The 25127-nt window shown below is 38.9% G+C and overlaps 1 protein-coding gene and 1 long non-coding RNA gene across 3 annotated transcripts in view; one reads left to right on the top strand and one right to left on the bottom strand.

Moving 5' to 3' along the window:
• Vn (membrane-bound neuregulin protein vein) overlaps positions 1-25127 on the top strand; it is a 326537-nt gene that overhangs the window by 260787 nt on the left and 40623 nt on the right. The window lies entirely within an intron of this gene.
• LOC139767631 (uncharacterized) overlaps positions 1-25127 on the bottom strand; it is a 289471-nt gene that overhangs the window by 255811 nt on the left and 8533 nt on the right. The window contains exon 2 of the long non-coding RNA XR_011717189.1: positions 12713-12821. This is a non-coding gene — a long non-coding RNA (uncharacterized lncRNA). The remainder of the gene's footprint in view (positions 1-12712; positions 12822-25127) is intronic.

Below are 25127 nucleotides of genomic sequence, written 5' to 3'. Positions count from 1 at the left end.
CTGTCGATTGCTCGAGGGGTCGAGGTTCTCGATAGTCGACGGGAAAGTCTAGGCCGAGACTCTCCTCTATCTTTTCCCGATACACCAGAGAACGATCTCCTCGTTTCTCCTGGACACTTCTTCTCTCCATTTCCTTCTATGTGCTCCTTATCCCCCTTTACTCTCCCGACTCCTACGCGATACCTCTCTCAAGAATAGATATTTCCTATAGATTTCTCTTCCCGTCGCTCTCCCCCCCCCCCCCCCATTCTTCCAAGTATCCCTCTCGGCTGCCGTCTTCGTTTACTATTTTCTCCATTCGTCTTATCAACGAAACATTCTTCGTCCGCATTTTCCTAAATTCTCTCGCGGTTCTACAGCGATTCTTTGTTGTTTCTATTTATCCTTTTTTTAATCCGCGCTTTTATTACTTCTTTCTATAGGCGTCTTTTATTTTTATCTCGGTCATTGCATTCGTTGCTTTCTTTGGTTCTCGCTTTCATTGTTGTAAAGCCAATAACTGATATTTTTCCTTCTTTTGTTAGCGCCAGGAGAAGATGGTTAATATCTTCCGGACTTATATTTCTCGCAAATATTACCGATATTTTCTGTAAACGTAATTTCGCAGCGAAGTGTTTGAGCGCAGCGAGCACTCGAACTCGACGGTAACGCAATTTACTCTTTAAGATGGAACTATCGACCTTTGCAATCGTCGACCTCGATATTACGGCCGAGCCAACGTGCGCAAAACGTTCGGCCCGGGTCCAGGACGAATTTTCCGAAATTATCCGATTACTTCCATCATCGCTTTTTTTCACGAGAGCGGTGCTTCCGAAAATTAAATTTCTTGACGATCTCTCACCCTTTCCCTCCTTCCCTCGTCTGCCGCGTGTATTAAATTGATCGGTACCGCCGCGTAGCTGAGTATCGATTTAATTAAAAAAGTTTGCTCGCGAAATGTTTCCTGCCGGACTTTCCAGCCGGCCGCAATACTCGCGCTCGTTTACGCAACGTACACACGAATGTCGATTTGTCAGAAATTTCAATTGCACGTCGTCGATGATGCACTCGGCAGCCTCGTTGGGGTTTTTACGGCATGAATAGTAAAACCGGGTCATCCAAAAAATAAATGAGATACATTCTATTCTTCTTTTAATAATTCTATGCGATGTTGGCTTGAAAACTCCACGGTTGCAAGTTTTCAATTGTAAAAAATTCTAGAAAATGTGAAGCAATGGAACATAATATAATTTGCATCTATTATGTGATGGCACCGAAGATTAGATTATTTATGAAGAACAAAATAAAATGATATAATTTTATTGATATTTTACTGTCAGTTTCCGACATTAAATATTTGGTACCGATTAAAATAAAAACATTATTTTAATCCATCTGAGAGAAATTGTATGAAAATTAAGACTTCGCTATTTATATTGTCACTTCTGAAATTTAGTTTATACGATAAGAGTACTTCATTTTTACTTGTATTTAAACAAGTTCTTCCGAATGTTTTTCTCTTTTTTAATATCTTGCGCTTTTTTATTTTATTATCAATAAAATTCCGAAAGAGATCCCATACGACAGATAAGTGAAAAATCGCGTACCGCAGTCTCACCGCGACGCGCCTAAACGTCAAATCTGCAACACCCAGTTCCATCGCAGCTGTGTTTTATAACGCGACACCGTCAATCCTCTTGGTCACTTCCAAAGAGAGAGAAAGAGAAAAAGAGAGAGAGAAAGTGAGAAATAGAGGGACAAAGAGAGGGAAGAGAGAAGAGACACAAGCAAATGTAAACTTTTTCGCGCCAGTCGGCGACGCTCGTAAATCTCGCCCCCGAAGGCAACTTCCATCTCTCTCATTCCCGCGCGACGCAACACACCACCGCTACCACCTGTGCCGGGAGTCCCGGTTTCTCGTTTGTTTCTGTTAGGCGTGGTTAGGCGACCCCCTCAACTTGTTAACTTTACGTTCTTACCACTTACGGCCAAATTGCCGTATAAAATATGTGCTGTGACGACAAGGCAACCCCCTCTGCATACCACGGTCCATGGTCCTGTACCCAACAAACGGCCTTCGTTCCTTGTAGTGTATCTTCTCTTTCTTGGTTTTCGCGTATAATCAAGGGTGCCGCATTATGTCGTCATAGCGATTGCGCCGTATGTGTCATTTCATTAGAGTTAGCCTTAACGTCCGAGAGATTTACTTGTTCACTGTCTAAACGATGTAGAGGGTTGTTTCAGAAATACAGCGCGCTCGGTCTAAATCATAATTAGTCAGACTGAAGACAAAGCAGTTGCTCTTTTATGTTGAAGTATTAATGTAAAACTATGGAGGGGAAAGAAGAGTTATTTAGTAAAATATTAAATATAATTCTACGGCTTTCAAGATACTTAGTAACAAAAATACGTAAATATTTACATATAAATAAAAGTAAATCCTGTCTTTAATGTTAACTTAGTTAAAGTGGACTATGTAGAAAACATTTCTTTTCTCGTTTATTGAAATATTAGCATTAAAATTGGAGTGTTAAAATAAATAACGCTATTCGAGTAAAAAGGAATAAAATACAAAATAAATAAGTGATTGCAACTTCTGTGTGGACTTTGAAAACGGTTAAACATCTCCATTGATATTTTGAAAACTATTATAGCGCTAAAAAAAATAGAGAGATAAAAAAAGAGAAAAACATTGAAAATGCAATGTTTCGTAATCCGCATATTCAGTGACGCGACACACGTACTATGTGCATGTTACGCGCTATTTGAAACACTCCTACATGTAGGCGCTATTGTTCGAGCTGCATCAGATCACCCGTCACGTCTGTAGTTGTCAAGGCAGATTTAAAACGGATCGCCACCGGTAATTCGGTCAAACGTACCGAGATTGGACGTGCTGGCGCGACAATAAAACCAGTAGTGGATTTCCGAGTGCATTCGCAAAATTCTAAGCACGCAAGAGTTCTTTAAACAAAAAATCTATTAAACAACTTGATCATTACGCGATAACTAAAAAATGTAGATAAAGAAAGTAGTAATCTTGAGTATCGCAGGAGAAAGACAGATGCTTATCTATATAATCATTTGTAAAGCGATATAATAATTATATTTTTTTATTAATTCTATTCTTTAAATAAGAATAGATGATACAATAAGAAGTAATGATATCAAACTTTCTTCTATTTGTAATATCCAGTGATATGACACATGTACTAATTATACAGCAATTATTTAATGAAGCTGTGTTCTAAATGTACGAAATTTAGGAGTGCGAAATTTTTAAGGAAATTAAAACAATTGGTACGCGTGAAGAATTCATATAAAAGATAATATTTTCATTTAACTAAGCTTTCCAATTATCTGTTAATGTTTTTTTAAGCGATTATCGACTAAACTACTCTCGTTCAACACTATCTCTCACTCTTGGCGACACAACGAAAGATAAACACTCTAATAAAAAGACAAACGCCCGTCCCGTCAGGACCGCGGTCAACCTGTCGACGGAAGCTCCTCTTTTGTGTCTTTTGGAAAAGCTCTAACTTTGGCCGACATAGGACGGAAGGCCAGACAACGTGTACACTACGCACGCATAAAAGATCGAGCAATAAAGCCGGTACAGCAGCTGCACAGTGATACGTTGCAATTGCGAGCGGTCGGGCCTCTCTCGGAGTCGACGGCGCGGCGCGGCGGAAACAGCGGAAGTGTGTCTTCTTTTTCGAGACGCTCATTATTTTAACGGAATGCACGAAGCTTTTATGTGAAAATACCCTGGCAGCCTGGCTCGCTGCGACACTTCATGGTGAAACTTCGCGCGGCTTTCCTCCCCGCGTGAGTCTAAAAACTCTAAAACGAACAGCATAAAGAAAAGCGCAGGCCGACGATATTGTGTGCCGCGATGTATTAAAACGATAATGTATAATAATTCACGTGTCCATTGAGCTTTTTATTCACATTGCTTATTTTTCGCGATAAAAATATAAGGCAAGACAAACGCGTTAAGTCGACTGAGAAGCAAAAAAGTTTAAGTACAATGGATTTAGCGAGATATTAGGGTATTGAAGTAAGACTTTTTTTCCTGGCCTCCTTTCAAAATTCATAAAGTTTTCATTTAAAATAACATTTCTTTTCACGGTTATTTACAATATATAATTAAACAGATAAATTTTATCATTATACAGTACATGATATGATTAATTTATATTCTATTTCGTGTCAAAATGAAATGTCAATAATGTCGAGAAAACAAAATCTGGATACGGACTTATAAAAGCAGACTAGGTATTTTTGGAGGATTCGACGGTGTGCGTAGAATTCCGCGGGAAATTCCCACAAATCCCAGGATTTATGATATTATTTCTACGGCGGTGATAGCGACGATGTAGCGATAATATACGGCGGATGTGAAATATTTCCCGCGAAGTACAATGTAGTGCAAGACGAGACGATGGTTCGTAATGTATGTCCCGTCGTTATTCGCGCTTTCCGTTTTCACGGTGAGAAAACTCTCGGGGAAGATTAAGCTTGCGGCTACGCTGATCGAATAAAAGTGCACGTGGAAAGATTGAGCGTGCAATCCTACCGGTTACATCCCTGTGTACTCTTACTGCCCCAACTTTTGTAGAAAGTTACGCGGGCGACTGAAATTTTCTAATGCCATCCTCCCAAACTTCCCGCGACACATAAATGTCTTTTTTGGCATGATACATTTTCTGGATGCACAGCCACGTTCATTCGTAGAAAAGATCACGAATTCGCTTACGTTTGCGCTACATCTGTTTCATCAGATAAACTGGGGCACGACATAAATTTTCAAAGGGATGTAAATTATATGCATTAATATTCTCTGCGATCTATAAAGCAGAAGATGCCGCGCGACCGTGTAACGGACTAATTGAATTTGGAGACGACACGATTCTCTATCGGAGACAATAATTTATTTATAATTTGTGAAATTAATCAACTTGCACCTTGTTAAACTTGAATTTAAACTCACGATGCATAAATCATTGAATTAAAAATTAAAGTTAGAACTAAATTGGTCGGAGGTGTAATGTGCTGCTTTCCCTCCCTACTCCCCTCTTTGCCATCCTATTTATTTCATTTTTGATTTTTCCATTCCTCCCCTCTTTCCAAGTCTTAAAGCAATTTCTAACCTTACCGTCCCGCAATAAAAGCATTCAGCGGAGAAATCTACGGTGCGATGTGAAGCGGGGAGTAACATTGTGCTAAATAAATTAATATCCAATAATAGGGTGAATCGGTAATATGTGGCAAGCGTCGCAATTGAAGACGTGCAATCCCTGCGTGCGACGCATTGAATACTCCATTGTCTATACTAAAGAATGTCGGGCGAGTTAACAGAAACGCGTTTCAACGACACCCGACGTATCGTTATCGATGAGAATTCACCATTTACGCACCCGGTAAATTTTCCCGTGGACGCGTCGGGAATTCATGAAGCAGCTCAATTTTCTAACAGTATTTGCGGCGCCATCGTTACCAATGTACATGAATGCAAAGCCGACTGAATTCAATGTGTCGCTCGCAGAGACGGTTTACTGTTGGAGCGACAAGATTCTGCATTCCGGGGATAGGAACTGTCTATCTCCTTTTCTCTCTTTCTCTTTCTCTTTCTCTCTCTCTCTCTCTCTCTCTCTCTCTCTCTCTCTCTCTCTCTCTCTCTCTCTCTCTCTCTCTCTCTCTCTCTCTCTCTCTCTCTCTCTCTCTCTCTCTCTCTCTCTCTCTCTCTCTCTCTCTCTCTCTCTTGCTCTCGTTCTGCAAATAATACTACTCGCTCTACGGTCGCTACTCTCCGGCTCGCCTCGATATAGCGCGCAGGAAAACCGCGAATCGTCGGTTTAGTCGACCCAGGCAGCGAGGTTTAACGTCTGAGCCACGTGCCCCATTTCTAACCCCGTTGTAATCGAATCGTCGCGAGCGAACGGTTCAAAGTGCTTGCTTCGTCTTTGCTATTGCCCGCCGCCCGCGCCGCCTACAAACTCTGTTTACAGTACGAGCGTTGCGTGTGTTTCAGTTCTGAAATATCGTGTGGCGATATAAAGGGCACCCGCAACGAGACGCAGGTAAAACGTGTCTCAGTCGTCACGTAAAACGTGTTTGTTTCTGCTTAATAAAGGGGTTTTGCAATATTGTGCTGCGATATTATAGGCACTATGCATGCTCATAAACGTTTACAATATAACGTTTATAATATATACGACTGTTGCATCGCATTTCATTGCGTCGCATTTTAGAGTCAATAATTTGTAATATGCAACACACAAAGTTTAAAAGGTGATATATATATATACGATATACACAAAGACCGCGTATTACCATATGTTACGCGACGTAATGTAATGTCGCATGAGCGCAAGTGAATTCCCAACTTGAACGTATTCATATTGTCCGCCTAACAAATATTACGTCTGTATGTGGATGCATAAACGCCCGGATGGCGTGCGGTTACCTCCGTACAAACGGACGGTAATAGTCGAAAGTACTCACGAAATGGTTCCACAGCGAAGGAGTCCGCTGTGTCTATGGCGTAACCGCGTAACTGCGCCCAGTTTCACGCCGGAAATACAGTCTGGCACGTCGAGGTTTCACACACGGATACACGGCAGTACTGTACCACGAAAATTGTAATTAAGCCCACAAGAGCTGTCGCCAAATTTTCTCACGTTGCGTGCCATATTCTTCATCGCGCCGGTTCCCCGATGTTACATTTGTACGAGAGACATAAGTAATCTTGCGTAATCCAAAGTAATCTCGAAATTGATTTATAATATAATATACGATTATTTACAATGAAATTTTGGTATTTTGAAATTCAATCGACAAAAATGGATAAATTGTTGCCTGCTTAAAGCAAAAGAGAATTAATAGATGACGTGATATAAAATAGGAGAAAGAATTTCGATTATTAATTATTAATATAAAAAATTAATCACATAATATTTGATACAGTTATATTATAATAATATTTACAGTACATTTTTAGTGACATTGTTTTTAGTGACATTATTTTAGGGACATTGTTTGACAAGTATGTCATCTTTTTCAGATGTTGGGGCACTAGTAATTTTTGAGTTACAAGATAGTAAAGATAAAGAGCATTCCGCGAACTGAACTTTAAAACCGGACATGAATAATGAAGTATCATTCGTCTCACAATTTGAGAACCTCAATAAAATTTTGACTCTAAGCTTAAATGCACTGAACTACGGTTGAAACAATGATTTTGGCATTTTGAGATTTGTCAGCAAAGTCCAGAATGATTTTTTATCCGTTTTGAATTGAAATATCTTTTAATATCTTTCTAGTAAATTTTTTTCATTTTAATACAATAATTAAAATTTTTTACAATAGATGAATTTTGAGCTCAATTCAAAATTAATTACACGATGTGATAATGCAAGGTGGAAGTTATGAAACTGATGCACTAGTAGAATAATAGGTGGGCAGTAACTAATATCGATCTCGTCGTACTTATCATTGCGCTCACATCAGAAATGTAAATATTACCCTTGTGTGACATATTACAACCCCGAGGCGTGGTTTAAACGCATTTCCTCGTCTAGAGAAAAGGCGATCGGGCATATATTTTATCGCATATCCGTACAATAAAGTAACTGACTTATCACTAGATCCGAAAGAAAAAAACCTGCGAATTATACGCATAAGCGCGACAGTTAAACGGCGTATTAAAACGAGGATTATGCGTCGTTACATACTTTCGAGCGCGACTGGTGTTACCGATAAGATATTCATTTAAAGAATGTAAATTTATTCTTTATCGTTGTACTTTTATGGATCGTACACGTTTATCGTTACTGAAACGGCGACGAATTTAATTCTTTCAGACCGTTACGTAAATGAAATACTTTTTTTTTACTTGCAACATGCAAATGTATGCACTTGCGGCGAAAGTAAAAATAGTTCAATTGAGAATATGAGAAATAACATAAAATATATAAAAATTATGCTTTCTAATTATTTTGATAGTCCACAATTCAAGAAAATTGAAGTTCCAGAATTTCTAAAAAATGTTAACTTGTCTATTGATGCGACGAGGCAATTGTATATAATTGTATATAATTGTATATTAATAATGAAGAGCATCGATTTGTTATTCTATAAATAGACTCTCGTACGTGAAAGGATTGATTAATCTCACAATCGAAACTACACGTCCATATACGTCTATAAGAGCTGTACATGCGCATGTTCATATATCTGTCATACGAATATCCATCACCGTCGCTTCCGGTCAGAACGTCGGCTCTTTACGGAAGCCACATTAAAGCACCGCTGCAACAAAATGCCAAACCCCATGTTGCCTTCTGCACGACGAACGCATTTATTCGCGAGAGCGAGTGGCTCAAAGGACGGCAAAGAGAGTTTCATTCGTTTGTCGACTCGTTCTCAAAAGTAGTCCCGGCATGCAGACTGCGGAACAGGTACTGCTTTGTAGCTATCGTAATTATATATGTGTATGTGTGTACGTGTGTATGGTGTATGCATGAGAAAAAGAGAGAGAAATCGTTACACATACGCGAATCTCTGATCGTCGTGAAAACTTAACCGCAGCGCCGGTCGACCACAGAGAAAACCCGGGAGTGGTTCAACCTAATAATTCATCGCGAAGCCCGGATGGCACGTCAACTTTTCTTTTTCCGATTTCCCTGCAACGGCAGCAGCTTGCTATTCGATATGCGACGGTGTGCTCCAGGAAACGACGCCGGTAGATTCGGTGGTGGCTTATGAATAGCTAATTAATCCACGAAAACCGACGCTTGCGCGCTTGCCCGGCCTCATACGCTCCGTTAACGCCACTAAGCCGGCGTAAAACCATGCACTTCGCGGCGCGTTGTTTTATTCAGGGTAGCGGCACTTTGCCGAAATGATGATTTATTTAGACGTGCGCCACGCGCGAAGGATGGTCCAGGTGAGAGTGCACCGAACCGGCGCGGCGTGGCATGGCGTGGCGTGGCGTGGCGTGGCGTGGCGTGGCGTGGCGGCTCGTTGAACATTGTTAGTCGCTTTTACGAGGCCTCTTCGTCGTTGATTCCTGACGCGCCGACCCTGCTAAATTTGCGATCGTCCACCCTCCTCGTTCGCGACAGTTCATAAAGAGACACGTAACGTTCTCTTAAATCTTAGAAGAAATAGGACAAGGTGAATTTAATGTACGAGCGGAAACGTGATCAAATTAAAATTGTATATAAATGGAGAGATAACGTCTTAATACTAATGACTTATAACTTGTGACAAATCAGCTGATCCTGCAGCGTTAATAATTTAATTTTAATAATTTTTAACGCCGTCGCTCTTTTTCTCTCAGATTATTTAAATGCACGCTTTATATCGATGATCTCCATGTAAGGAGAATCTCGCGAACAGGCGCAAGTATGCGAGGAAACTTTTGGCACGTGTCAGATACATCCTTTCTCGCGACAGCCTTTCGACAACGTTGGCGAGACACGCGGGGGTGAACGTGAACGCAGAATCGGTATAAAAGCGACGTAACAGCCGTCGCAGATGCGCCGCCAATACGATAACGCGTTTTGACACGTAAAACTCCGGCAAATCGGCCTTCGTATTTCGTAGGTGCCGGAGCGAAGAGAAATGGGGCCCGGACAACGAAAATATACGACAAGGTGGCAGGTCGTAGGACGCGAGGGGTGAGCAGGGCGTGCGTCTCGAGGAGGCAAACGGAGAGTTTACGGGCGCGTCTCTCCGGACGTGTCTCCTCGCCAAGACAAAATAAAGCTTTTCGCCTCGGCCCGCTTCTTCTTTTATCTTCTCTCTGCCGAGCGAAATCTCGTAACCCCGTCGTCTCTCCTCCGTTCCCTTTGAAATACTCCTGCCAGACGGTAGACTCGAAACAGTACCGTGTCAAGACTACCTCATAGGTTCACTCGTCTACGTCGAACGTATAGGCAAATAAAGTATCCCGTCTCCTTCAATGGCACTCGAATCGTTATCGTCTCTTCGACTTGCATCGAATATTAAATCGTCCTCTCGGAATTCGTCAACTTCTCGTGAAATTCGTTTATCGCGAGCAACAGGAAAATAGCTCACGAGCTATTCTTTTCCCGATTTCCGCAAAATTTCGTAGTTTCACAGGGCAAACAGAAATAATTTTGATGTGTCGTTTTCTTCCTGTTACGATATTCAAGTTTACGAGGGCTGGAGACCACTCTCCGCGGAGTTGTACCATTGAACGCTGTATCGGAAACTTTCGTGGATAAAAATGAAATTCTACCGACAAAAGTTTTATATCTTCAAACGCGCAATAAAAAGTTTGCAAACGTTAGAAAATATATTACCAATGATTTGCGATAAGAATAAGGATTTGGGAAATCCGTGGGGGCTTAAATCTATTGGAAGAAATAATTTTTAATTATCACAAGCGTAAATAATAAATGAGTTGAAAGACATGTAGAAATTATATGATGGGGTTAGTTTGCAATGATAAAATTAATAATAATTATTTCAATTGTATGACTAATTATATGTGTATACTATTATATTCTTAACAATTATATGAAACATGGCTCTTCTCTTATTTTGTAATCGTCTGATTCGATTTCAGTATAATAAAAATAAACGTGTTATCAGATATCCGAGCTTAAAGCAGGCTAAAAGAGAGCAGGCTAAAAATTTATTGCAGGAATGAATTGCCTTGAATCCGATTTCACGTTTCGTGGAATGTTAAGTATTCTTTTTCTGGCCCGCGTAAAATTTGTAAATGTCACTGGAAACTTCGAGATTCGTTCGCATGCACGGACACAAATAAAACATGCCACCAATTTCGAATAATAAATTCGGTGAGTCTTTTTTCTGACATAGATACATTTATCAGCACATACTTCTTTATTATATTCAACATTCTTCATTTTTCTATTATCTAATAATTTTTATCACTATTTCTTACTTTACAAGTAGGTAAACATATATTGATTGAATTGAATAGAAATTTATTTTAAGAATTAGATCAAATCGTATAATAGCGTGTAAAAATAGTGAAAAATAATGTAAAATTTATTGTATCAATTAATAAAGTTAAAATTTGTTTAAACTTCAACTTTAGAAATTGCAACTTATAATTTTGATGGCGAATACTATCTATTTAAAGGCAATATAAATTAAAAATTCTTACTTTAATTATGCAAATCTAAATGTTGAACAATCTTATAATCTTAGTTTTTAATATGTTTTTCGGATAAAAATGATTAATCTTACAGAAAATTAACTTCGAAATCTGTGTCAGGAAAGATAAGGAATTTATCAATTTCTCTCATCAAATATAGCTGTACTACATTCTGTAATACAGCTCAGGAAATTCGATTGATATGCCGGTTAAACAATTAACATATTTATTTTTAAATAAACGTAAAAATTACCCAAACACACGAAATAAAACTGTTCAATCATTCCTATCTTAATTAGGTCGTAAAAATAGCAATTCTCTGGATCAATAAGAGAAAATTATTCATCAAGAGGTTAATGCAAGGGACTCGCTTTGCGTGAGCACGTTCCTGCTGCGCAATGGGACGAAGATAAAATAAGTCCCTCTTACTTTTTTCCGCTGTTCGCAAGCTCGTGCATACGACGACTCTTTTTTTTATATCTGTCGCGCGTAAGCACGGTAGACAAGGCGGTACCGCGCCACCGGCTAGCCAAAACATTCAACTTGATCGTGAGCCAAAAATCTCGCCATCCCGCCAAAAAGATACACCTGGCCGACGTAGACAGTCGGGCATTCAAGAGACAAGAAAGAACGCGGAGAATCGGCGAGATAAATTCTTTTTCGCTCGAGTATTTTTTTTTCCTCTTTGCCCGAGTAACTTGATAATTGTAAATTAGTACGGATTATATTAACACGCCATTTCCAATATTAAACTCGCAGACGTAGAGAAACAAAAATCATCATTAACCCCTTTATTTATTAGAAAAAAAATCTTCGAGAGATAAATATTTATTTCAACGCGGGATATTTACTCAATAAAGTAAATAAGAGATTTTGAGTGCTATATCAATTACGATTCCACGATAAATTATTGCGTTCTCGTAGTGTAAACAACTGCGCAGGAGAATAACTCAGTTTGTCGTTATCAATGTACATGAAATATATTTTAATTAAAGCAAACCGGTTAGTATGGCGAAAGGAATATTTCGCGGTTATTTACAAAACCGTTTCACTCGACGTATTAAAATGCTTATAATGTTTAGAGTAAAAAAGCGTGCACGGCGTCTGCGAATAAACGGCGTATGACATATTAACGTTGAACAACAGCCGCGGCATTTATTTACTCGCCAGCGTCGAAACGGCGATTATTACAATTCACACGGATCCCGAATATAAGTTAACGCCGCCGCGCGAAACGCGTTGCAGCCTCTCGTGAATTTCTCGAGCGGACGTAATCCGCGATATTTAATAGCGGGCGCGGTTATCCCGCCGTGCCGCGCCGCTTCGACGGAACTTAATATTCTTCCCCCTCTCCCACGTCGTCATCGCCGGATAATTTCGTCGTAGACGACAACACGCACGCACGCACACGCCCATATCCACGCACACGCGAGCCGACAAACATCGTCCGTAAATATTTGCTACCACCATCATAGCTTATATTGTACACGCGACAAGCAGTATCGTTAAAGCAGGTTGACGACCTCGTCTCGTATAGCCAGTATTTAATATACATAGATAAGCTTTTTCACTCACCGTTTCCCATGGAATCGATGACGGTTTTCCCGACTGCGATCAATAGAAGACCAGAAGTAATTTCCCGAACGGCAGATAAAAGGACGTCTAGACGAGATCTAAACGGTTCCTGAAAGATTAATAATTAACGCGCTTTTCAGACATTTGAGTGATAAATATCGGATGAAAAAGATATGTTACATTATTATGAATATCAGGTGATCACCGTGCTTTTTGTAGCTACATTTCCAACAAGGAGTAGAACAAATTTACCGTTTATTATAGGTGCATGTAAGTAGGATTCGCAAAAACCAAATTTTAATTAATAGATAATTCAATTTTTAATTTTATCGTAAATTATCCTAGCAAAAAAATATTTGGATTGTTTTGAAGGAAATTATTATACAGAATGTGTGGATAGATTAGAAATAGATTCGACAAATTTTAAGTCCATCCTTCTTTAAGTCATAAAAAAAGTTTTCATTCAGATATCGAACAAGTTATTTGAAAAAAATTCAGAAAATCGGAAAAAATCTAGAAAATGTAACGCTTTTTACGAATACGTGGTTAGAGAACAGAATTAGCGGTCGTACGAACTCAACGAGGTGTAAATCCACCTGTAGCTCTAAGATCCGCTGTATAAATCACGCGGTAAGGAGACGATCGCGCGAAATAACTCTATGGATTAGCCACGTCCAGTCCGTGTACGGTATTTTCTATTCTTGACAAAAGGAGGATGAGGAGAACGAGGATCAAAGTAATATTCCCGAAGCTATAGCCGACAGAGACGTCTCCTTTGGAGATCGCGTATCCATGAAAGCGAAAGCGTATCATCCTCCTTTTTACGAGCGAATGCTGGGGAAAAGTATGTTGAATATATCGGGCGCACCTTGCAGATAACGGAGGGAAAAACGCAAAAAAATATTTGCTATCATACTACGCGCATGAATTCTGCACGATAATAAAGAAGCAGAATTTATGGTAATGTTACGAGAGTGAGTACCCTCTCCCTCCCCAAGGAAGTAAAGAAATTTTGCTCACATTGTAGTACGACAAACTGCTTGTAATATACTTTTCAAAATTGACGTGATCTATTGCGTTTATTGTGATGTGCCTTTTATCCACAATTTCTTAAAAAGTAAAAATAATTTTGTATCCCCACAAATACATAAATTATTTTTATTTTGTGTTTAGTTGAAAATGATATTAATTGGCGAAATTGAATAATACCTTCTCTAAGCAAGAAACAGTCCATCGTTTATAATGCAAGAACTGACAAGAGTCTCTTTCCTTTTCATTCATATGTAAACAATAATAAATAAAATATTACGGTTGATGTAGAAAAACCGGCGGAATTGAACGTTTGGTTTTTTAACCCTTGTCTGAAGTACAGACGCCGTGTTTCACGAAAGTTTCGTGCCGCGAAACGCGACGGCGTACCCATTGTGGCCAAGCAAAGGAACGTTAAAACGAGCCACGAGGTTCGTGTGACACGCGCACCTTTACTTTCATTCTACATTACGGCAGCGTTTTATTACTTACGAAGTCAGGTTCGTCGCCTCGAAACTTAAAAAAGGGTAGGAAATTTTCATGTGGAAGTTAATTTTTTAGATTCATGACGTACAACCTTCAATATTGCGCATCGGGATTTAATTGTCTATTCAAAAAATGATATCTTTTTCAAAATAAAATATGGAATATATTGAGCTGTAATATAATTAACTTTATTTATATAATATCTATTTGCTCGGAGCTAATCAATGATTGTTCAAACGTAACGCGCTAAACCGTAACAACTTCTATTAAGTGCAATCAACTGGATATCTGAACAGCTTTACAGAATAATGCAATAAATCGCGTATTTATTATTATTGTACCGATTTAATCGCTTAACTGCGATATCATGGAAGCGAAAAGCATAAGCGAGCGAAACAGGCGGAAATAAATTTCGAGCGACGTACAGCGTGAAGCCGATAGAGGGATGGCACTGTAAAGGGATTCGAAGTAAAATAACGACTGCGGATTTTCGCGCATTGTTTCTGATCCATTCGATTAAAAAAATGAAACACTTCATAGATATCAGCAAACGTGACAATAAATTTAGCTCGAGAATATCAATGTGTTTTATTTCGGACAAAAATTAGAATATAAAATAATAACAGCAATTAATACGTAAACTAATAAGTAAAGTAAAAATATTATTTCTTCACATATAAATTGATTTAATTCTCATAATTAAAAATAGATAACGAATATACTTATTTCGTGGAAAGTAAGCCGCAGATTAAAATCTAATTTAATTCTTTGTCGATTTATTCGCGATGTCTGATCTTCTTATTACGCTTTCACTTGTGATAGATAATTTTCTCGTTACGCAGGTCAAAAATGAAGATACAATGCGAATTTCGTACACACGCACCGCCATACGCGACGGAAAATCCCGAATTAGAAAGAAGGAAGCGCGCGGGATGCTCTACAGCCATCGTTAGCGGAGTAACGATAAATTAAATGCAATTCGCTCTCGTAAAATGCCCGTACCCGTTGCCCGCGGTGTCGCTTGATACCGCACCGAATCGCGCGGCTTTTATTCGCGAAATAATACCGCGAGCCTCGGACGAATACTCGCGCGGGGGTGGATTTTTCTGCTTCACGAACATGCACGTCGCAGGAGGGTGGAAACGGGGTTGCAAGCCACGAGAGGGAGGAATAAATTTCGGAGGAACATGGTAAAGCCGAAAGAGGGATGGCTCTTTGCCACGGCGAAACAGAAAGAGACGTCGCGTAAAGAGGACGTGGAAGGGGGGGAGGGGGGGGTCTTTTCGGTTCTTTGTACGGAGCCGCGCGATACCCTGTATATTCGCGTTAACGCCGATGCGGAATTTATGGTCGAATAACGGCCGACTATCGACGTTACGCGCGCTTCGTTGTGATCGGCGGCGAAAAAGAGAGAAACCATCTGGGAAGGGTGAATATGCGGGGATCACGGGGACGAAGGGGAGGAAACAGATCTGGGGCGCCTAATAAAAACGACACAGTCCGGATGCTATCGCCGCATCCCTCCGGATCACACTTCTCGTAACGAATGGAAATCACTTCAACTTTACGCCCCACTGCCCCTTCCTCGCGAGTTATAAAATTTTTAACTCCTCGCTTCGAGAGTTTTTTGTAAAATATCCGACTTTTTGGTTGGACATATTGTACATAAAAGAATGAAAAATAGTTAAATAAATCTTTAACTTAACAGAGTTATATTTTGTGACACAATAAGTAGGGCTTAATAAGGTAACAATATAGAGTAATATAAAGGACATAATTTATGTGGAATGTATTTCAGAATGCCCTAGTTTACTTTTTTATGACATACTTTTGGTGCAAAATTTGGAGTTAACTTTTTCTCGATAAACAATTATTAGCAATTCTTATATTGAACAGATCGACTTTAAAATAATCAAAGAATTTATAGAAAAAAGTGCAAAAATCTTAGGGACCGTATAAACTTATTTGTACATGGATTTATAATATATTATTTATTACAGATTCTTCCTCATTTTCTCTATGACTTCTGAAATATATGTGTGATATAAACATGTTAAGATGAAAATCTAAATCTATAGATTTTGAAAATCAACACAAACTAACAAAATAGGCAGAAATAATTTTGTAGAATTAAATATTTTGTAGAAATAAAATCTGGTTTGATAAAAAAAGCTTAAGGAAATCGCATATATATATCAAATAAGCGTGTAATATTTAAACTATTTAAATAATCCTTAATGATCATTTTAGGAAACAACATCATGTCTCCTTTTCGGCAAACCTGTTAAGGATGATAATGCAATTGCAGACACGACAAAGTCTTAATGTTTACGTCGCAGTAACATCTGCAGGACGTATTAATCAACAGCGCCGTTACTCAGCGTGCCAAGTGTAAAACGCGCGAACAATCCGAAGCGATTCGCCTTAATTAATTACGTCGCCTCGTGCATTGCGCGTTCCACACGCGCGCACGTGGAAACGTGTGATTTATTTCTTATGCCGCCCAACACGCGTCTTCATGGTGAACGCATCTCTCCGAATGGAAACATTTCATCAACCGCGATCTACAATTCTGCCGCTTCGCACTTCAGAGACCGATGATCTACGATCTCACGCGTGTCGCAATTTAAGATCAACCAAGTTATTCTGACTTTATTGCCATTGCTTCTCATATCACAGATTCTTGGGCAAACATATTTAATCTCTCATACTAATTCTTCCTCGATAAAAATTCGAAGGATCGTCGTTTAAACGTCCCTTTACGGTATTTCAAATTATAAATGCAAATAGTAAACAAAATTGTGCAAATAAATTTTTACTAATAGGTATATCTATAGCTTACTTAAAAAATAAAAATTAGTGCTTCCTTGTTAGAGTTAGACATATATTATAGAATTGAAATAAATTTCGGATAAGATTATTTAATCCGTCTTTACATCAAAAACTTTAGTAATAAAGTGTTCAATGACAATTTAGATCACAACGGAATTAAAGGAAATGACGGATGCGCTTGGAACATCCTATATAATTCCTCTCGGCTACGTCAGTGTTATACATTTATTTCCGCGCAGTCATATATCAAAAGCAGCGCGGTAAATGATTGTTTCCACCGCTACAAAAGCTTTACTATACTGCGAGGACCGAAGTACGGCGATTCGAGCGGTCGTCCCGTGATCGGTGGGCAGTCTCAAGGGGTAGGATGGGCAAAGGAGGACCACGATGGTAGGTGGCGGAGAGCGAGAGCGAGAGCGAGAGCGAGAGCTCGCAAAAGTTAGTTTCAGTGACATATGTGGCCAACGCACGTGGAGGCGGAAGTTGAGCCGGGTCTCTCGCCTAGAACCTTCCGCCGGGCCCGGGCTCAGCCAGCCCGTGCTACCTGACATTTCCACCCTCTAACTACTCCAGCCGTCGCTTAAGGAAATAGAGCTGTCCGACGCAAGCACCGCGATCCTACGCGCCGCGACGAGCTTTCAAGACGTGCCAATAAATGGTAATCGCGACAAAAATCCGTTTTTGCCATCTCTACCCACCGCAGCTATCCTGTCAATCGTGTAAACAACTTCAGAAGAGTATGTTCGATCTTCTTCGTGGGGCGAGAACGAAATATCCGCGAGGCGCAGTGAAGAAATAGGCAGTCTCGTCACCTTCGACGATGCGCTCTTTGAATCGCGAGTTTATCGCGGCTGATCTTTGCACGTTTCAAATTTATATTTGCAAAATTCGTATCATACGAACATTAAAATTTCATGTAATTAATTAATAATGAGTCTTAAAATATTTAAAACACATCTAGCTTAAAACACTAAAGAAGAGACAGAAGTTAAATATTTTTGCTTTCAAAGAAAGTAAAAAGATTCCTTTACTCTGTATTATTGAAAAAAATTTCAAAACTTCCGTTATTTGAATTAAAGTGGAGTTAGATGCTCCATAAAAATATCTTAAAATACCTATCGTATCATTCTAAAATATCATATCTTTATCAATCGAAGTAACAAAGCCATCGCGTAATGGATTGAGAACAATACGAAGATCTCAAAATACTATCGTTGCGCAATTCCCGTACTTGAATCTTTGATTTTATATAATAATGCAATATTATGTAATTTCGATCCAGATGCATTATGATATTCGATAGCAACAAAAGAAACGCGCGAGTGAATCTCCGCGGGCAAGTCATCAAACCAGAATTTATTCCGTGATTTTATAAGAGCGCTCCAAAGAAAAGGTTGAAGCGAAGGACAAGAGTTACCTACAAGAAACTTCGCCAAAGTATCGCTCTCGTCTTGGTAAGGCACGAACGGGTGGTTACTCAAATCATCCGGTACGTTGGCTCAATCGAATTGAAGTACTTCTCGGTGTAGTGAGCGATGAATGCCGTTTTTTTATCATCGACTCGTCGCGTCAAATTGAAAATTTCGAACGCGAGATTCGTTCCATGGCTAATTAATCGCTTTCTTGATTCAACTAACGATAAAATTTCACTTGAGAATAGGATTGACTAAGCACGCAAGACAATTCACACGAATTTACCATTCAATATAATTCAATTTGACAAGATAATTACTAACATTTCAGAATATTAAAATAGAAATATATTACTCCTAATAACAAATAAAACACTAGCGAGAAAGAAATCAGAAACTTTCGGTAAAATATGTATGTGTTAAATTAAATTTTAGGAAATAATCCATAAAAGTATAATGAGTATCGGCAAACTGTCTCCAATTTTAATCTAACATTTTCATTCAATATAATAAACATAAACGATTGGTGCATCGTACATGTCGTTAGACGGTTTGCCGTGGTAGTCTCAGGCTCGTAGTTTCATTACGCCCGCGCCGCCCGACCGGCAAAACCCGGCCATTTAACTTAATTAAACGCGTCTCTAATTAATTAGAGAAAGATCACGCAGTTTCCTAGAGGCAAAAGCGTTGCCCGCGCCCGGACGGAGGACGCGCTCTCACAACGATCGCAAGTCAGACGCCGTAAAATTTTCACTCCCTTTGCCTTTACACGTGCCTGACGTGCCGCTCTCCTTCCGCGCTATTATTTCCGCTTCGTGCGCTTTTATTTCCCGAACACCTACAGAATTCTTCCGCCGAACGTTCTTATTGAAAGCGTACAGTGAGAGTTACGGAAAAGTTTTTCGACATCGCGATATATCACGACACTGTGCAAGCGGCCCCCCCCCCCCCCTCGATGCACATAAAGCTCCTACACGAAGTGTCGATTTCGAGGAATCCTTGTGCGAAACGTAAATCTCGCTTTAAGACCTCTCGTAAGCGGTACATGTAATTAATTGGACCGTCGAATTGATTAGAGAGCTGCAATGTAAATAGCGTGCGGGCTACAAACTTTGCTTACAGAATCGTCACGCGTGTCTGCACATAAAATGTATACAACAGCTTCGACTTTTCCAAAGTAAAAAAGAAATCCAAATGCATTACTCCGGCGCTTTTAAATTTAGACGTCAAATAAAAGTAAATGTACAAGGATTTCTTTCGTTCCGGAATTAAATCTTGAAAATGTGAATCCAAAACATTAAATGTAGGTATAATTATTGTAGTTTAATAAGTGAGGAATTTTAGTAATTCTTATAACAGATAACGATAAATATACGTAAGTGAAAGAAAGGATAAACGGCATTATCTTGTGCAAATTGAACGAAACGATTTCAAATCTTTTTCTATAATAGTAAACACGAGACATTTCTTTGCCGCTAACTGAAAAGATCCAACAATATGTTACTTAATCCTTTATCGCGAGCTTATATGGCTCAACTAAAGCGGCGAATGAAATGAAATTCCTAGAGATCCGCCTCCGCTCATCAACGCAAACCTCCCGCGTCGGATCAAGTTTCGTGGTCATTGCTCGGCTGCATTCAAGCTAATTCAAGTTCCACCGGACTTAGCTGGAAGGCCGTTCGAACTTCCTGGTTGAGACTGCACCGGGGAGATATCGTGTCTTCTCACCACCACCCTACATTCCCACCTGCCCTCACAGGGAGGAAGTCGACATACGATGTTGGAAAATGATCGAGAGCGAGCTCCGCCGCTCGACGTCCCAATTTCCCAGACGGTATCCTGTCCCACCAGCTGGCACCCTTTGACGACGCTCGCACCTAGCTTCCACGTTATACTTTCAACGATGAATAAACCCCAGATATATATACAGGATGTTGAAAAAAGAAGATCGAAAATTCGAACACTATATTGAAGTCGATTTCTCCTTAACGAAAATTTCAGAAACATTTTATAACTATCTGTTTTTTCGCGACATCTGAATCTTATAAATATATATGATACCTCGACTCTGTCCAAGTTTTATTTTGTAAAGAGCTTAATTTTCGTCCTCAAATATCGTTCGTAAACGTCAAAGTCTAACACGCTTGAAATTAAATAAAAAATACGGTTCTCTTATTTATTTTCACCCTTAGTGTGACATCAAGTCGTTTCGGCACGAAAGTAAAACAAAGAATGGAAAAATAAACGGAAACGGAAATGGGGGCAAGAGAGAGCCAGGGGCGACGACGAGATCGGGAAGGTAAAAGAAGAGAAAGGTGCAGGTGCAACAGGATCTCTAGTAGATTTGCTTCAACCACGTTTGTATGCGCGGTAAGTGTGGATGCAGCTGCTATACGAGCAACTAAGTAACCCAGTTTGCCCGCGCGAGAAGTAAGTGCACGGGCGAGGGTGGAAAAGTGCGACTCGCAGGTTGTTTCGACATAAAGTACGGTATATTATAGCCAGAGTTGTTCTGTGCATTCAAGCTCACGCGAGCGTAAACGCATTCGATCTGCACACGTAAATGTCCCAGAAAATGTGAGAGGGAAAAAGAGGTTGTATTATTAAAATAATCTATAATGTGTGTAAAGTGCGCAAGAGAAAAAATAAAAAAGAAAATATTATCCGAAGGTTCTAACTAAACGTTGCATCTTTGTATTATTCCAATGTGGAAATAATTACTACGTATGCAGAAACAGATTAAAACTGGTTAACAGACTTTATAAAATCAATTAAAAAGTCTTAATGAACATAGATCTACAAAAATAAATTGTTTTCTAAAATTTTCAGTTTTTTATTTTATAAACTAAATTCTTTGAGAAATTTAATATACATCAATATTTCCAATATAATTTAAAATAACAATTTATAAAAAACTTTGATACGTCAGTTCAGTCTTTGTTTACGTTATAAATATTAGTTTTTGAATGTAAACATATGCATTCGTGCAACATATCGTATAAGACGTGTTCGAGATGTATTGAATAGTCGTTTGAGTATCTGTCTTAAACATGTCCAATTCGAATTAAACACATTACCTCCAAGATGTTGGTATTTTGAATTTTATCGAGACATCAATAATTCTACTTTACTCGGGCTTTCAAAATCAAATATACTAAAACTGTCAATTATTAAACTTTATTATTGAATTTTGTATCAGATAATCAAAAAAATTGAATACATGAATTCGTCAAAAAATCTCGCGTGAATGATATATCGTTGTCTCGAAATATCTCGTGTAATACATATACCTAGATATTCTTTTTATCTGACATTACTGCAACTGCAATTATAGGATTCTACCATCGTTGCAAAAAATATTACAAAAGGAAAGCGGTCTCCTTAAGGATGCGTTTAAATGCGGGCCTCGGAAAAAGCGATTCGCCTTTCTTCGGGATTGCTGTGCTTCTTTTAATTAATACCGCGCGAGAGAAAGAAAGACAACTTTGTTCAGACTGGCGCGGAAAGACAGCATTCGTCGAAACATCTCCCGCGCTCTTCTCGCGGATTTTCTGGGTTTTAATTAGTTTTTTGTTTGTTCTTAATCCGTAGTGTTACGCGGAAAAACGTTTTGAATTATTACTATGAACAACGTGCATCTCGTCGGCGCTTATCGCCATTGTACCATTGCGAGGCTTAAATGTGATTAAAACATCGTTTTCTGTAAAAATTAACTTAACTCACGAAGTGCCGCGCGTTTTGCCCGTATGTTGTTAAAACGAAGTGGTCAACACATGATTTTAATAAATGCAGCAACGTTGGAAATTTCCATCTTGTCGTACTTTTCTCAGATTAATTATATGAGATGTCATTTAATTATAGTATTTTTTGTAGCGCACAATACTAAATATTTTATATAATAATTAATAAGAAGAAAATAGTTATTAATCCTTATACCTCTAAAAATTAAAAAAATTTGATGCGTTAATCTTCAGTTAGATTAATTAGGATAAATATATGACAAAATCGAGTTTTTGGAAAAAGTTTTAAGCAAATTTTCATTAATTAGGAAATCTTAAATTTAAATTATGTATATTTTAAATTTAAAAAATTTTAAATAGTTATATAATATTTCCGGAGAAATTGTACATGTTGAACTTTATATTTTCTTTGTATGTATAACTGAATTGTTCACTTATAGAATATAGATCGTCTCTTTTGGATACATCTAAAAGTACCTCATTAAATATCGGATTGTCACTCTGAGAGATAAGAGTATATATTTAATTATCACAAATGTCAGCGATAATTAGGTCAATTAAGAAATAACGCGTTTTATAGTAAAGTGGAATATTCGATTTCTCGATTTCTATCCATTATATGCTATTTCACGATTAATCGGTTGCGTTTGTCAGTTATCGTTTAATGCTTATTTAAACAAAATAATCTGAGGATTAATGAAACTAATCTACTGATGAGAATAGTGAAGTGCCTACGCCACATTTTCTGAAAGATATTATATTATATTTTTTTATAAAATGGATATATAAATAAAACATCATATAATTAATGTTAAACAATTAAACATAAACATATATATAAATTATATGCAATTAGTCAATCGTTGGCAATCATTGATCTTTTGAGCACGTAGTCCTAAATTTAATATTACACGCTATATTGTGCCGAGCAATTTTCAATTATACATACTCGAAAGTGGTGTTACATAAAGCGAATTTCTCAGCGCGTATTATAGTAAGTTCTCAAAATTTTAATGTAAAAAAGACTTTCGATGTCACCGCAATCGTCGCGGCGATAGATTTTGAGAGATGATAATAATGCCTTGTTAAGAGCTTGCGAGATAATGAGTCCCCGGGAAATATGGAATATTAATCAACATTCAGAGAGTGGACACAGGAGGAAATTGACGGATTCCCCGCAATTCTGTTAATGATCTTGAATTAACGAGCCACGTCAATTTACGATTTTTTACGCGTTTAGTGTACATTATGATCCACACGCCGTTGTGACGCAAACTGGCTGATGCAATCAAGAATCACGCCCTCGTAAAACGGGAAAAATGGATTTTTAACAACCGTCCAGAACCATTCTCGTCGAGGATATTTTATTTCCGCTCGCTCATAAAAGTAGAAAGACGGGGACGCGAGAATTCTCAGATTAACGCTTCTACAGATATCCATAAATTTTATCAATGACTTCTCAAATTTTCACCAAAATTACACGGAGGGCGAATCTCGGGAGATCATTTGAGAAAGTGTTTGATGAAATACGATTTAAAATATAACGAATTAGAAAATGTCATTACGTTTATTTGCGATATTTTCTTCATTTATCAACTTTTTTATAGCGTATCTCCATATACAGCCCGAGTTTTTCGTAGTCTGAGCATTAGTTCGGATCTATCCAATTCGAACTTCACTGCATATATGTCTTACCTTAAGTAATTCTCGCAAATAGACGAACGTTTCGCGGGTTTCAGTTCACGAGTCAGGGTCCTTTTTACGGCAGCGGGTGAAAGAGTTGCCCGAGGTGTAGCGGATACACGCATGATTACGATAAATCTCAACGGAAGGCCAATTACTCGAGGCAGCAAAGTTAGCGGGACACGTTAATGGCTTTAAGTGAATGGTACAATAAATTGTACTATCTACGCCGCTGTTTTATTTCGTTTGGCAGTAAATCCAACGGGAAAAAGGAAGGGGACGGTATATTTAACGTAGGCCCTCGTAAATCCCGGCAAAGACAGCGCCGAAAAATTCTCAAATCAAGTCAGCGAGATATTTGTAACAAAGTCTAATTAGATCAAGCTCCCAATAATTGTGCATTAATAAATTGTCCATTTTGTTCAAAGTGACCCATTGTCATCGCGATCTTCGCACTCGACCTTACATATATACTTATCGCGTTAACCTTTTAGCATGTGCCTCCTGTCACTTTCTTCTCTCTCTTTCCTTTTTTTAATACGGTCTAAACATGACGCTTATATGTGCACGACAAATACTCGGGCAAACTCGAACGTTCAAAAAGACATGGTCGAAGAACGTAATTCTCTCCCGCAGCATCTCCCCTCTTCTCATCGGTGACACTTCTGGAACTCTCTCTTTCTTTCTCTGTCTCCCTTCATTCTTCCCTCCGTTGTTCTCCTTTCCGCTTCTTCCTTCCCCGCTCTCGTTTTACCTATGCGTGCGATTTCGCGAAATAAAAACGACGTGCCAAGTCTCAGACGCTCCAAATTTGTCGTGACAAAAATACGCTTTATCGCACGCCGCCGAGCACCCAGACACTACGGCAGAGGTAGACTTCTCTCCGGACACACGTCGGACTTCCACTGCGGTCGCAGTGCCGGATTAAGGATGCCCGATGCACGTCCGGACGTACGCGTTCCGCCAAAAAAGACCGCGATTATTACCGGATATTTAGGCGTCTACTCGCGAGCGCGACTTTAAAAATTAGATTAACTCTTATAATCTAACGCACGTCTCGCAGACTCGAAAAAATTAATATGAGACGAGCATGTATTCCTTTATGAAATGCGCTTTTATTTAATTTCCTCGTGCGTGCAGAAATCAACAGCGCGACAACAGCGAAAATACGACGAAGATAGCGACAGGCGACGTTTGCAATTAAAAGACGAGCGAACGGCTTACGAATTAAAG

This window comes from Temnothorax nylanderi, unplaced genomic scaffold (genome assembly GCF_030848795.1).
Source record: "Temnothorax nylanderi isolate EJ_2023f unplaced genomic scaffold, tnyl_v1.0 TNYL_tig0011_pilon, whole genome shotgun sequence".
Lineage (NCBI taxonomy): Eukaryota > Metazoa > Arthropoda > Insecta > Hymenoptera > Formicidae > Temnothorax > Temnothorax nylanderi.
The sequence above is the reverse complement of the archived record's forward strand: the minus strand, read 5'-3'. Positions and strand labels throughout refer to the sequence as shown.